Below are 14,618 nucleotides of genomic sequence, written 5' to 3'. Positions count from 1 at the left end.
AAAAACTTTACTAGTAAGTTATTTTATTTTTTTGGATAATCCTACTTGAGAGGTTATAAAAACCTATATTAGTGTGGTTAGGCTATGGGCTTCGCAACCATATACCTGGGAAAGGAGTGTCCTGGGTTCAGTTCCCATCACCAATGTGAGGATCTTAAGGATCTTTCTTGGACATAGCCAAGTTAGCCGGTCTTGGGTGTGAACAGCAGGGTTTTTCTCCCCAGTTTATCTGGGGATTTTCCTCCCACAAGAAGGCAAACCAGCCCCCGTGAACGCACACAGCTTCAGTCATAGAATATACCAGGAGGCATAGATCTAGTCACTTTATCCTTGGGACCGGGTACGACTTAGAAGGAAGAAGAAGAATATTAGTACCAGGGATGGACTGAGAAATGAATGATTGATAATCTCTAGAAACCAAACATAGAACTTTTTCAATCCATTTAAGTCCTTCAGTAAGCATCTATGTCAACTCTCACCAACCAAACATGATATAAAAAACTCTCTCACTAAAACTACCGAAACATCTCAGCCAAAGTCCATTATAACCAACTATTCCTATAGTATCTATGAGTTTGCTATAGTAAGCAACTGTGAAGATATTCATAGATATCTTTGCCTCAGTGAAATACAAGCCCATAACTTGCAGATTAGTGAATAGAAACATTATCCATTTTGTCAACTAGTCACACATTAATGTTGTAGATGAATTTTTATTCTTGTTATAAAAGAGGGGAAAAAAGGATCTCTGGTGTTTTTTTAAGGCAAACTTTTTAAGGTTCTGAAAAGAAAAAAACATATCAAAAGTGGCTAAATGCCACAAGAAGACTTGGGTAAGCATATGGAAGATAAATATCATAAAGGTAGTAAAATGTTATGGGACCTATGGGGAAAAAAGCTTAGAAATAGAGGAAAGGAAGAGTAAGTGAAGGAATCAGAGATGATATAGTGACAAAAATTGAAGATAAAAATATTCTGAATGTCTGGAGTAAATTTAAAGATTGTTATATGACATAAGCAGTGACAAAATGTAGTAGAAAATATTCACAAGGGGATAGGTGCGTGTATATATGAGGGCTGTTCAATAAGTAATAAGACTAATTTTACTGTTGCAAAACCACTTATCACAATATTAATTTCTGTGGAATAAAGAAATGTTGCTGTCTGTATTAACAAAAGCGATTGATAGATGGCATATACGGGCTGATGTGCCAGTGTCACGTGACTAAACGCGAGCTGCGACCAGTCATCGAAATGGAAGCATCCTTGGAACAGTGTTATGCGATTAAATTTTGTGTGCGTTTGCAAGAATCGGCATCAGACACTTTTAACATGACGCGAACCTTTCCACGATGAAGCAATGTCGAGGACAAGTGTTTTTTGCTGGCATGAAACTTTTAAGGAAGGAAGGAAGGCAAAATGTGGAAGATCTTGAACGTGAAAGAAGACCTTCAACATCCATCACAGAAACAATGATCAACACAGCAGTGATTATCATCAAGGAGGATCACAGAATTACAGTATGCCAGCTGCATGTTGTCCTGAATATTTCTGTGGGAAGTGTTCACTCAATCATGGCTGAACATTTGGGACTGAAATGTGTTTGCATCCGATGGATTCCCAAACTCTTGACACTGGAGCAAATGCAGCATCGAATGGATGTGTGCACAGAATGGAAAGAAAGACTGGAACAAGAAGGCGACAACTTCTTAAAATGCATCATTACAGCAGATGAAGCTTGGTTGTATTACTATGACCCTCCAATGAAACAACAAAGCAGTGAATGGAAGCATCCGTCTTCGCCTAACACCCAAGAAAGCAAAAAATGTAAAATCGGCTGGTAAAGTTAGGACCATAAGGTTTTTTGACTACAAAGGCATTGTTTACCAACACGCTGTAGAACCCAGGAATACTGTAAACGGCTCATACTATGCGGATGTTATACGGACAATGGTACAGCACGTCAAAAGGAAGTGTCCATTGCTGAAGAATGGCTTCTTATTGCACCACGATAATGCAAGGCCACATATTGCTGGTGGTGTAGTGGATGTTTTGCAGAAGAACAACATAGATATCCTGCCACACCCTCCATACAGTCCTGATCTCGCACTGTGCGATTTCTGGCTGTTTCCTCAGCTCAAGAAACCACTAAGAGGCCGCCATTTCGAAAGCAACAAAGCATGTGTAAAAGTTGCAGTGGCGGTTTTGAAAGAACTCTCAAAAAACGCACTTTCACAGTGTTTAAGAAGTGTACACAACGTTGGGACAAATGCATTGCGTCTCACGGTAGTTACTTCAAAAAAGACCATGTAAATGATGATGATTAAAGGTAATCTGTTTTCTATATAAATATAGTCTTATAACTTATTGAACAGCCTACGTATATTAATACTTCATTTAAAAAAGCAATCAGAAATATGGGATAGCATCTGGAAAAGATGATATTCAACTAAAAATGCTCAAATGTGGACTTACAAAAGTTTTACAGTTGCCACATTGCATAATTCAGAAAGTTGAATTCTGAGTGTTTGAAGTGAAGTTCATAGATAACTTACCTATCCTCTTCAGGCCCCATGGCACATAAGGCCAAGATCCATCCTCAATTTACTCTTGTCTTATGTAGCTAATTCTGTTTCTTTCCACATCTCTCAGTTTTTTTAATCTTTTTCTTTCATTTTATGCAAATTAGTTTATGCCTTTTCTTTCCAGGATCAAGATCAAAGCTACTTGGAGTTTCTCCTCCATCCATTCTTGGTTATGGCCAATTGATTTTCATCTGTGCCTTTATATATCACTGTCAGTTTTCTGCTTTGTCTAGTTAAACTCTCATACCTATCCTAATAATTACTTTGAGTAGTAATTACTTTGGAATCTAATCTTTCAAAGCAGTTACTCCAGACATCTAGAATATCGTAATTTTCAGTTTTTGTGTCATTTCTGAATCCTTTTACAGTACTCTTTCCTCTATTTCTAAGCTTATTTTAATAGCCCCCAAGAAAATATTTTGCTGCCTTCATGATGTTTATTTCTACATTCTTACCAAAATTTTTCATTGGCTTTGTTTAGCAAGTTTTAAACAGTGTGTCACTTTCTTACAAGCTTCTCTGTATTCTCTCAGAGAACATACTGACTTACTTTCCAGAAACTTTTTGTATGCTTTCTTTGCCTTGATTGCCTCTTTAACTTCTTGAGTCTACCATGGAGATTTTAATTTTTCTATTCTTGCACACAACTTTAGCACATGCTTCCTTAGATGAACTAGGCGATGTTTTTTCAGGATCTGCCACTGAATCTACAAATTCAAGATTTGCTTCTTGTTTTTAAACTCTTTCATTTTTGCTTGAATATTTGTGTATTTGAGTCTGTAGTTCACCTCTGAAGACTGCTCAACTTGGATTCTTTTTTTATGACATTTAATTTTTATCCTGCTCAAAGCTAAATTTTCATTACTTCCTATTTCAAATCACTGTATACTCTTGTGTTCTGAACCAGCATGAAGATATTACTATCAACAATAACATAGGCAATGAAATTTTTCTTCTTATTATTATTATCATTATTATCAACATTTGACCTCCATGGAGTCAGAGACTTATTGTGGGAGGTACTCACTATTGCATACAATGCTCATCCAACCACGTCTTAAACTGATTCAATGCGTCCACATCCACAAAACACTCAGGCAATGCATTTCACTCACCAGCCACTCTCCATGCAAAGAACCTGCTTCTCACTCCTTTGCTCACACCCTCCTTATACAGTTTCCAGCAATGGCCTCTTGTTCCACTCCTCTCCCATTCTATGAAAAATCTCTTCCATGTCTACCTGATAACAACGCCTAACCAGCTTATATGTCTCAATCATATCCCCCCCCTCCCTTCCTTCTATTTACGAGGCTCTGCAACTTACATTCTTTTAATCTGTCCTCGTACTTCACATTCCAAAGACCACTGACTACCTTTGTGAAGTTTCTCTGTACCCTTTCCAACATATCCTCGTCGGCAACCAAATCTGTGCACAATAATCCATATCAGGCCTGATCAAGGCCTTATACAATGGAATCATAACTCTATTTATGCATGTCAGGGTTCTCCGCATCATTGCCATTATTCGATGTGATGTCTTCACAACTTGTGCAATGTGGCCCCTGAATTTCAGGTCCTTGTCCACCATCACTCCTAGATCTCTCATCTCCTCTACTTCTGTTAGTTTCCCCACCAAACGTATACTTTGCATCCCATCGTTGCTTACCAAATCTCAAACCTTACACTTGGCAAGGTTGAACTGACAGTTCAACTTACCTTCCCATTCATGCAATCTGTTCAAGTCCTCTTGTAAGGCATTAACATCAGGCTGACTGTGCATTGCTCTCCCCAGTTTTGCATCATCTGCAAACAGCTGGATTATCACTAGTTAAACCCGACCCAATATCATTAACATACAAATTGAACAACAATGGCCCCAAAACTGATCCCTTTGGCACACCAGTGGTGACCTTTCTCTTTCGAGATACTGCACCCCCTCCCCCCCCATATACAACTTTCTGATACCTATCTGACAGCCAGTCACTGATCCAACACAGAAGTCTTTTATCCAGTCCTATCTGTTTCAATTTATTTAAGAGCTTGTCATGTGGCAATCTATCAAAAGCCTTTGCAAAATCCAAGTACACCACTATATATGCATCTCCTCTGTCCAAGGTATTTGTCACCTTGTTATAGTACATAAGTTAATGAAACATGATCTCCCTTTAACAAACCCATGCTGATAACCTCAGAGAATACTGCTGTTATCAACCCATTTCTGTATCCTACTTCTCACCAATCTCTCCAAGACCGTCACAACTCCAGATATACAGACTGGCCTATAATTTGAAGCTACAGCCTTATCACTGCCTTTATGCAGTGGAATAATTTTATCCTCCTTCCATTCTCTTGAACTTTTGATGTTGCAAAACTCTTATTAAATAGGAATGCCAGTGCTACTGCCAGCTCCCTGGAACATTCCCTTAAGATGCATGGTGATATGTCATCAAATCCTGTCGCCTTATTAATATCAAGGTTATTTATTTCCTTAAATACCTCCTGCTCACTCACAATTAAGCTATCCACTCCTATGTCCTCTACACTTAAGTTTCTCATGATTCCACCCTGATCAGGATGAAACACACTTATAAATTGATCACTGAATACCTTAACAATATCTTCTGCAGTAGTTACCATTCTATCACTTTCATCCCTTAACTTCATCTTTCGATGATCATTCTTCCTTCTACTTACCACATATCTAAAAAAACTCTCTAGGGTTTTTCTTATCCTGATTTGCCAATTTCTGCTCATACTCTAGTTTTGTTTTTCTTACTAACTGAGTCACTCTCCTGGCTTGTTCTTTATATTCATGTGACTGATTACCATTATTCATCTTGTACTTCCTCCAAAGTACTTTCTTTTTCTAGATTTCATGCTTAAGCTCCACATTCATCCATTTTAGACCTACCTTATTCAGCCATTTGGCCTCTGGGATACATTTGTATATTGATGCTGTTATGTATTTCTTTGTGAGTTCACATGCAGTATTTATTTCCTTACCACTCAACTCCTCATTCATGATCTCTTTCACCAATTGGAGGAAAATGTGAAACCCCTCTAACAATTACATCCTCTGATGAAATGTTTATCAGATCTAGAACTCTTGATCCTTGCGTGCCTTCCTTTACATGCTGCCTGAGATAGTTATCTCTCAAGAACTCAAGAAATTCACTCTTCATTCCAATCTATACCATCATTATTAAAATCACCCATAATAATTACCTTTGTTCACTTATTTATTTCGTATCCAAACACAAGTAGTACAGTAGTAAGTAGGTGGTACAAAATGATTTACACCAAATTAGGATACATTACAATGAGATCAGCTTAGATTTGGTAGGTGAATTATACAGGGAATTAATAATTAAATATGAAAAAAAAGGAAATTATACATAACTTATATACAATAAACGTGGTCAGATGTTCCTCCAGTATCTTGCACAATCAACTGCTCTTTCTGTGCAGAATATAAGGTCCTCTTTTGTGCAAGGTGATGGAAGAAAGGGGCAAGCAAGAAGGTGTTCTATGGACTGGGTTGTCCCACAATCACAATTGTCTGGATCAGTGAGGTAGCTCCATTTGATGAGGTTTTGTTTGCAGCGTCCTGTCGTTCACAGTCTGTTGAGACTTTTCCAAGTATTCCAGTGCAAGTGGGCACCACATGGAAGATGTTCGGCTATTGGAATACCAGTATTATTTTCAGGATACAGTGCAAGCCATTGTTGATGTCTTGTCTCTGGGAGGTTTTTAGGTGATTCAAGAGTTGCTAGGAAGCTATGTCGGGATCTTAGTCTTTGTGGCACTGTGGTTTGGCCGAATAGTGGGTAGCGTTCATCATTCATTTGTCTGCTTCTTTCATCAGCTGAGAATGCAGATCTTCGAATTAAAGGGGGGGGTGCCTTTAATTCGAATAGTCACTTCTGAGAAGGGGTTGGTGTTGTAAAGTTGTAAGTAATCAGCATACTGGGCTTGTATGTCACTGGAAAGAGCTGGAATGTAGTTTGTGCGGCATCCTCGGGGGATGTGTTTGGTGGAGATTTTCCTCATTATTTTTTTTTGAATTCAGGATACTCTTCAGGGTTTGGTGGGACTCATTCTATGGAGTGGTCAAGATGTTCCATGAAACCCTTTCAATTAGCTTTTTGGAAATTAAATCGTCATCTGTAAGGGACTGTGTTAAGTATAATTGCTGGGTTGAATTGAAGCATTATAGGTCTGTGTTGAGTATGTGGAATCAGATTTAAGATCTTTTTAACACAAATGTTGGATATTTTTGAGCTAAGAAATATGAGGTCAGGGTTATAGCCTCATTTCCATCTGCCACTGTTGAAAGAAGCAGGGAGTTTTGGATTATGTATCAGGTTTAGAGAAAGGTTTTCAGCCCATTTTTCAACAAGTTCTCCATCTTCGTTGGACTTTGTGTAACCCCAGTTAACACTACGGCTGTTAAAGTTACCTAATACAACATTAGTCACGTATACATTATTATTGAGGAGGATGTCAGGAAAGGAAAAAGCTTCTTCTGATGGTTTATAGACTGAGGTGATTGAGATATTTTTAAATGTGATTGTAATAATCTCAATGTTTGTGTTCATTGAGTCAATGGACGATGGGATCAAGTTCTCTTTTGTAAATATTGCACTACCATATTTATCGTGGGGTATTTCTTTGATGAGTTTCATGCCACGAATGTAAGGTCTTGCAGCACCTGCTCCGCTGTGAGTTTCTTGAAGGCAGAGCACATCGCAGTCATTATTTCTGCAAATATTTGCAATGCGATCTTGCTTGACACTGGAGAAACCTTCAATATTAAATTATACTATTTTTAGGCCTGGCCCCAGGTAGGATCCTTTAGGGCAGAAATTTGAGAGCATTTTAGTTCGATCACTTGCATTTGGTTGATAGCAGCTTTAGCTTCCCCTAATGGGTACTAACAGTGCCCATTAGGGCACTGTTACAGTGATTGTTTACAGTGATACTGCTGGACCTGGCTAAGGCATTTAACAGGATACCACATGGAATTCTAATCCGTAAACTACAATATATGGGAATGGATATAGGGTTGGTGAGATGGATGATAGGTGGGTGGTTGATGGAGAGATATCAGAGAGTAGTTTATTCAGGAGTAGAGTCCAAAAGACAGCCTGTGACTAGTGGTGTGGCGCAGGGTTCTGTTCTTGGACCACCGCTGTTTAATTTGTTCATTAACGATATAGGGAAGGATCTAAGAGGAACAGTTCATTTGTTCGCTGATGATGCAAAGTTGGGATAGGGCTATAGTGAATGCAGAAGATGTCAAAATCTTGCAGGATGACTTGAATAGATTGGAGTTCTGGGCTAAGGAGAATGGATGTCAATTTAATGTGACAAAATGTAAGGTTATGCATTTTGGGGTGAAAAGATTAGCAGCAGTATACCACATTGGTGGAACTGTACTCCAGGAGATTGATGAGGCCAGGGACTTGGGAGTGTTGGTGGATAGGGAGATGAAGTTTAGGGGGGCACATTGCAAAAGTGGCTAAATCAGCTCATCAACTCACTTGGTTGTTGAAAAATACTTTGACGAGCAGAGACAAGCAAGTTATTGTACCGGGCCTTGATAAGACCTCATCTCAACTATTGTGTCCAGATTTGGTCACCTAGGTTTCATCTTGATGGGGAGGAGGTGGAGAGGATCCAGAAGCGAGTGACCAAGATGATAGCAGGTCTATGGAATGAACCTTATGAGAACAGGTTGAAGATTTGTGGGTTGTAGAAATTAGTTGATAGGCAGAAAAGGGGAGAAATGATTGAGACATACAAATTGCTAAAGGGTTTCCATAGGATTAATTCAGAGGATATTTTTGAGATCAGGACTGGTGGTGGGAGAACTAGGGGACACCTATGGAAGCTGGGAAAGAGTGTGGTTAGCAAGGGTGTTAGAGCTGGGTTCTTTACTTTTGGAGTGGTAAATGAGTGGAAAAAACTGCCAGAGTGTTGTGGGTGCTATGACAGTGAGTGAGTTCAAAGCAAGGTATGATAGATACTCTGAGAATGTCATATAGTTGAAAAACTATATGACATTCTCACAGTATGTGCGGACATGATGTTTAGGGCCTCCCTCGATGAGTCTAAGGACTCCCTGGAGTCGCCTGTCATAATAATAATAATAAATAACAGGGTGCAGGAATGAGAACCTAGCTGCTGCACACCCCTTTGTTCACTAATCCAAGTTTAGTGAACAAACTTCCTTTGTTCACTAATCTTGGATTAGTGAACAAAGGAAGTTCACTAATCCAAGTTGTTTATACATTTCTTCATCACCACCTTCCACATTCCCAGGCCTATACCAATATCCAACTAAATATGTCTTCCTCTCAACCTCCACATTACACCACACTGCCTCATAATCATTGCTACTGTTTCCCCTTTCATGTCTTCCTTATGTGGACTTATTCCCCAGTAGCACTCCCCCCTCCCTTCCTGCCCTTTCTATCCTCATGAAAAATACTGTACCCTTCCATTTCTATTCCCATTACGATATCATCTTCATTCAACCATGTTTCACTTATTCCAATGATTTTGGGGGCGAATAAACTCAGTCACTGAAACCATTTCATCCCCTTTATTTCTGATACTTCTGGCATTTGCAAACAAACACAACAGTTCATTTTTAGGTCTATAGCCTGTCCTATCCAAGCCATATGTTAGTTGTGATTTCCCCACTACACCTGCCAAATCACAAAACTTGTTTACATTTGATTTAAAAGCCTGTATGTTGTATTCCTTGGGAAATACATCAGTGGGAAGACTGTTCCACAGTACAGCAGTAGCAGGGATGAAGGTGGAGGAAAAGAAACTTGTTATGTGGGTTTCAAGATGTACTGTGAAGGGATGTTGGCAGCAGCTGTATATGTTTTAATGAACTTAGTACAGAGTGGGGGAATTATTGATGCTGTTTCAGATGAACATTTCCCATGGAAATATTTATGGAATTCAGTCTAATTGCTCTCTTCTGTATTGAGTCAAGCATTTTGAGGGAGCTTTTAGGAGCCCCACTCCAAATGTGAGAGCAGTATTTGATGGCTGGGCAGATTTTTAATTTGTATAAGGTTAACAGCTGTTTAGAGGCAAAGTAACGTATTGAGTGAAAGAGAAAACCTAGTTTTTTGGAAGCTGAGGATGCAATGGTTGCGATGTGTTTATGCCAGGAGAGGCTTGATGTCAGTGTAATTCCGAGAAGAGAAATCTCATCTTGTCTGTGAATTTGAGTGTTTTCAAAAAAAATGCTGGGAGAAAATGGTTCTTTTTTGTGAGAAATAAAAGACAGAACTGGGTTTTACTAGTGTTGAAGTTGACGAGGTTATCTGAGCCTCATTGGAGAATGGCTTGGAGGTCAGAATTAAAGGCAGTGGTGGTTGATGCTCTGTGGGTTGAAGTGAGTTGTGTAGAGTAGAGTTGGTCAAATGAAAGGGAGGAGTGCATTGTGCGCCCAATACACAGTTTTGCATTGGAGGTCAACTGAAGTAGGTCATTGATATACAGAAGGAAGAGGGTCGGTGAGAGAACTGAACCTTGTGGGACCCCAGCATTAATTGGATGGTGAGAGGATAGGGAGCTATCTACGATCACACACATAGTGTGCGTCCAGAGAGGAAGCTGGCAGTCCATCTGCAGAAGTCCTGAGACAGTCCAAATGATGGGAGTGTGCTTAGTAAGCCTTTGTGCCAGACCCGGTCAAAGGCTTTAGAGATATCAAGTGCAACCACTTGGGATTCGCCAAATTTCTCCATGGCATTTGTCCAGTGATGGGTGATGTATGAGAATCGATCTCCTGTTGATCTGCATCAATGGAATCTGTACTGGTGGTCACTTAATTTTATTTATTTATTCGTGTGGAGTTTCCTCCCTTTTTCTCCCCCGTCCCTATTGGGGCGAGTTTAGCCCCCTCATGGGGGGGTTAAGTATTTATGGCTGTAGATCCGTGTGTATTCACGGGGCCGGTTTGCCTGCTTGTGGCAGAAAAAACCCTACTGCCCGTGCCCAAGACTGGCTAACTTGGTTATGGCTGAAGAAGATCCTCAAATTCCTCACGTCTTTGACGGGAATTGAACCTGGGACACTCCTTCCCCAGTCATATGGTTGCGAAGCGCACAGCCACTAGGCTAACCATGCAGACGGTCGCTTAATAGCTGGGTACCTTCAAGGTAGAATAAAAATCATTCCCTTTTTTCACCACCCCTATGCAATGGCACAATCTTTCTCTCCTTCCACTCCTTGGGCACCTTTCCTATGGCCAGATTCCCATTGAAAAGCCATCAGTTCTTTAGCACATTCTCTTAATATGGTAAAACCATATAAATGTATTCAGCTGGCTACCCACTATACAACTTTTGCTTATTCTGTTGTCTATTTCCAGATTTAACCTGCTATCTTCACTAAAAACTGTGCTAAATAGCTGAAATATTTTACTTGTTCTATAGGATCTCCATTCATAATCTGTTGAAGTTTTCTATGCGCCTACCTATTTTTATAACTTTGGTCTTTTTGGTGCTGATTTTCATGCCAAATGTGTTGTAGCTGTTATGCAATTTTGTTAGAGAATCCCTGAAACTTGCATTAGCATCTGCATAAAGGAGAGTGCTAAGTTTGACATCTCCATTTCTAATATCAGGTCTAATGCCACTTTCTTTCATAATGTGATCCATATAGAGTGGAGATAATGTGCATCCTTGTCTTACTGCTGATTTCACATCAAACCATCTTCCTGCATTTCCTTCAATTCTAACTGCTTGCTGACTTGCAACTTAAATATAGACTATGTATTGCTTTGTATGAATGTTCCATTCATACAATTGAAGTGTTTTGAAGAGAAAATTGAAAAAATTTCTCTGGGAACCTTGTCCTATTCCTATAATTTCTCAACAATTTGTCAAGTGAAAATCTGATCTTGGCAACCTCTATTTGGCCTGAACCCAGCTTCAAGTTTCTCTTCCACAATCTTTCTCAACTGCTTTTCAAGTATGCTTGCAGATTCCTCTGTAATTCTCACATTCAGCTCTACTCCAATCATCTGGAATTCGACTTTCTGACCAGGCCCTCTGGATTATGCAGTGTAGTCACTGCAAAACTTTTTTATCACCATATTTGAGTATTTCTGGTCATTTACTCTTGCAGCCCTTCTGCGTTTCAAGTTTTTGATGGCTTTTTCTACCTCAAGTATTGATATATAATCTTCTTTGCATTCCTCGTGAAAATTTTCTAGTAGAGTTCTGTCACTGCTTGGTTCATTTAGCAGTTTTTCAAATTAATTACTTCAGACATCAAGGATATCCTTGTGTTTAGTTTTCATGTTGCCTTTATCATCTTTAATTCCTTTTACAGTACTCTTTCCTCCATTTCTTAGCTTCTTCAATAGCCTCCAGTACATTTTGCCACCTTTCTGATATTTATTTTCCATACTCTTACCAAAGTCTTACCATGATTTTTGTTTAGCTACTTTTACACATAGCTCTCTTACATTTTGCTCTGTATTATTTTAAAGCACTTGCCCACTTATTTGCTGGGAACCTTCTTTTCCAGGACTGTTTCTTTAACTTCTTGTGTCATGGTGTTCCTATTTTTCTATCCTTGCAGACACCTTACCACATACCTCCCTAGCTGAATCAGTCAATGTCTCCTTTAGAGTTTGCCACAGAGACTCCAAGGTTTGGTTCTTTCGATTTGCTTCATTTTTTTCTTCAATAATCTTTGTATAGTCGAGTCTACAATTTACCTGTAAATGCTGCTCAATTTTCTCTTTAAAATTTTCATGCATTTTCAGTGTGGTATCAATTTTTATCCTGCTTAGTACTAAGTATTGGTCACTTCCAATTTCAAATCCTCTGTACACTCTGTGCCCTGAACCAGCTTGATGATATTACTATCAACAATGATGTGGTCAATGAGACTTTTCTTATTTCTTATGTTTTCTCTCCATGTAAAGTTGTGCACATCTTTATGTTGAAACATGGTGTTAGTAATGACTAGACCATGCCCTGAGAAGAATTCCAGTAAATACTTACCATTATTATTAGTTTGCCCTTTTCTTCAAATTTTCCCAAAATGTTCCTATATGCCTGATAGGATTCATTTTCAACTCTGCTGTTCAGATCTCCAACAAGGACCACCTTTTTCATTTTCTTTATGTCAGCTGCCTGTTCTAATGACTCAGAAATTTTCTGAGTCATTAGAATTTCTTATATATTTTCATAGGCACAAATAAGTTTCATTGTCATTTTCCCATTTTGAAGTTTGCCCACATAACTACTTGAAACTGCCTTCCAATCAAGAAGTTTATCTTCATGTTTGGTGTTGGATGCTATTGCTACTCCTTTCTTTCCTTAATCATTGTTGCCTGAAAATAACATTCTATACATGTTATTTAGTAAGATCTCACCTATTTTCTTCTTTTTCTCAGTAATGCCAATTATGTCCACATGGTACTTTTTCAATTCCTCTGCAAGTTCGAATTCCTTTCCATTAATACTCCTTATATTGATGGTTCCTATCTTCAGTTCTTCTAGATGTGAGTTGGAGCTTGTTCCAGTAGTTGACTTTTCACTTCACCTTGGTTCTTTGACGAAAACACCTGGTGGTTTAACTGGGTGATATGCCAGTCAGCATGAAAAATCATCATTTACGTTTGTTCAAGCCAATATAAGTTTCATATTGGAAAGGATCTGAGAGGAACAATTCAGTTTTTTTACAAGGATGCAAAATTGGGTAGAGCAGTAGTTCATACAAATAATAAAATTTTGCAGGATGATTTGGATAGACTGGGTATTGAACCTCATTCATTCAGTACCCAGTAGATACTTACTAGTGGGGCACACTGCATGAAGGTGAGGATTGGACGTTAGGTCAGAATCCCCAGTCAGTTCTCTGCATTTCCAAAAGGAAAAGTGAAGGTTACCTCCTAGTTATTTGGCTTTGACCCTTAAGCAACCCCATATTGTTTTATATATTATAAAATATGATGATTGGATTGCATTTCTGCTCTTCACTCACAAGGTTATGGATTCAAATCTCACTGTGAGCAGTGAATGTTTGTGAATGTTTTTTGGTGGTAGATGAAATTCATCATCCAATACTAGATCCACCACCGTGCTTATTGAAGGCTTGGGATGACTTGAAAAAAAGTTCCATGTTTTGTCTCTAGAGCAGGGTTTCTGAATTATATCTAAAACTTATGTTGAAAATTTATTTATCACTAGGTTAGACTATAATAGATTTAGTTTAATCCTTTATCCCAGTGAGAGCAAACAAAGTTTGCGCCTGAAAATATCTTCAGGACTAAATATAGTGTTGTACTATCTTATCCAGTAAGTAGTGCAACACGAGTTGCCTTGGTGTTGCACTACTTACTGGATAAGATAGTACAACACTATATTTAGTCCTGAAGATATTTTCAGGCGCAAACTTTGTTTGCTCTCACTGGGATAAAGGATTAAACTAAATCTATTATAGTCTAACCTAGTGATAAATAAATTTTCAACATCTTTCTCTAAATCCAGAGTAATTTTTAAAAAAAGGTGATAAACCTTTTGGCAACTCCCATAGGCACAGATGACTTGCTACTGCTTCTGCCTGGTATCTCCAGCTCTGGGCCTGGCTCCCACTGAAGAGACCTCAATAAAGGTCGAAACTAGTCTGGGTAGATGGCCAATCCCTTTAATGCATAACAGTATACATATCCACATAGGAAATGTGTTTTGCATTATGGGAGATACTGGGTTAGAAGTGCCTGGTAGCTTGCTCCACCTTTGCCACGAGTTGCCTTGGTGTTGCACTACTTACTGGATAAGATAGTACAACACTATATTTAGTCCTGAAGATATTTTCAGGCGCAAACTTTGTTTGCTCTCACTGGGATAAAGGATTAAACTAAATCTATTATATCTAAAACTTAGTTCACCCATGATTTTAAGGTACTCTAGGTTTATAACATTTTGTGGGTGGAGAAGCCACATTAAAAAAAAAAAAAAAAAAAAAAAAAAATCTTCAAAAAGA

The 14,618-nt window shown here is 38.7% G+C and overlaps 1 protein-coding gene across 2 annotated transcripts in view; it reads left to right on the top strand.

The window, feature by feature from the left end:
• Positions 1 to 14,618, top strand: part of LOC150108623 (dnaJ homolog subfamily C member 21) — a 308,358-nt gene that overhangs the window by 163,098 nt on the left and 130,642 nt on the right. The gene's annotated exons all lie outside the window — the stretch shown is intronic.

Source organism: Typopeltis vanoorti, chromosome 3 (assembly GCF_054136105.1).
Source record: "Typopeltis vanoorti isolate ZY-2024b chromosome 3, IOZ_Tvanoo_1.0, whole genome shotgun sequence".
NCBI lineage: Eukaryota > Metazoa > Arthropoda > Arachnida > Uropygi > Thelyphonidae > Typopeltis > Typopeltis vanoorti.
The sequence above is the reverse complement of the archived record's forward strand: the minus strand, read 5'-3'. Positions and strand labels throughout refer to the sequence as shown.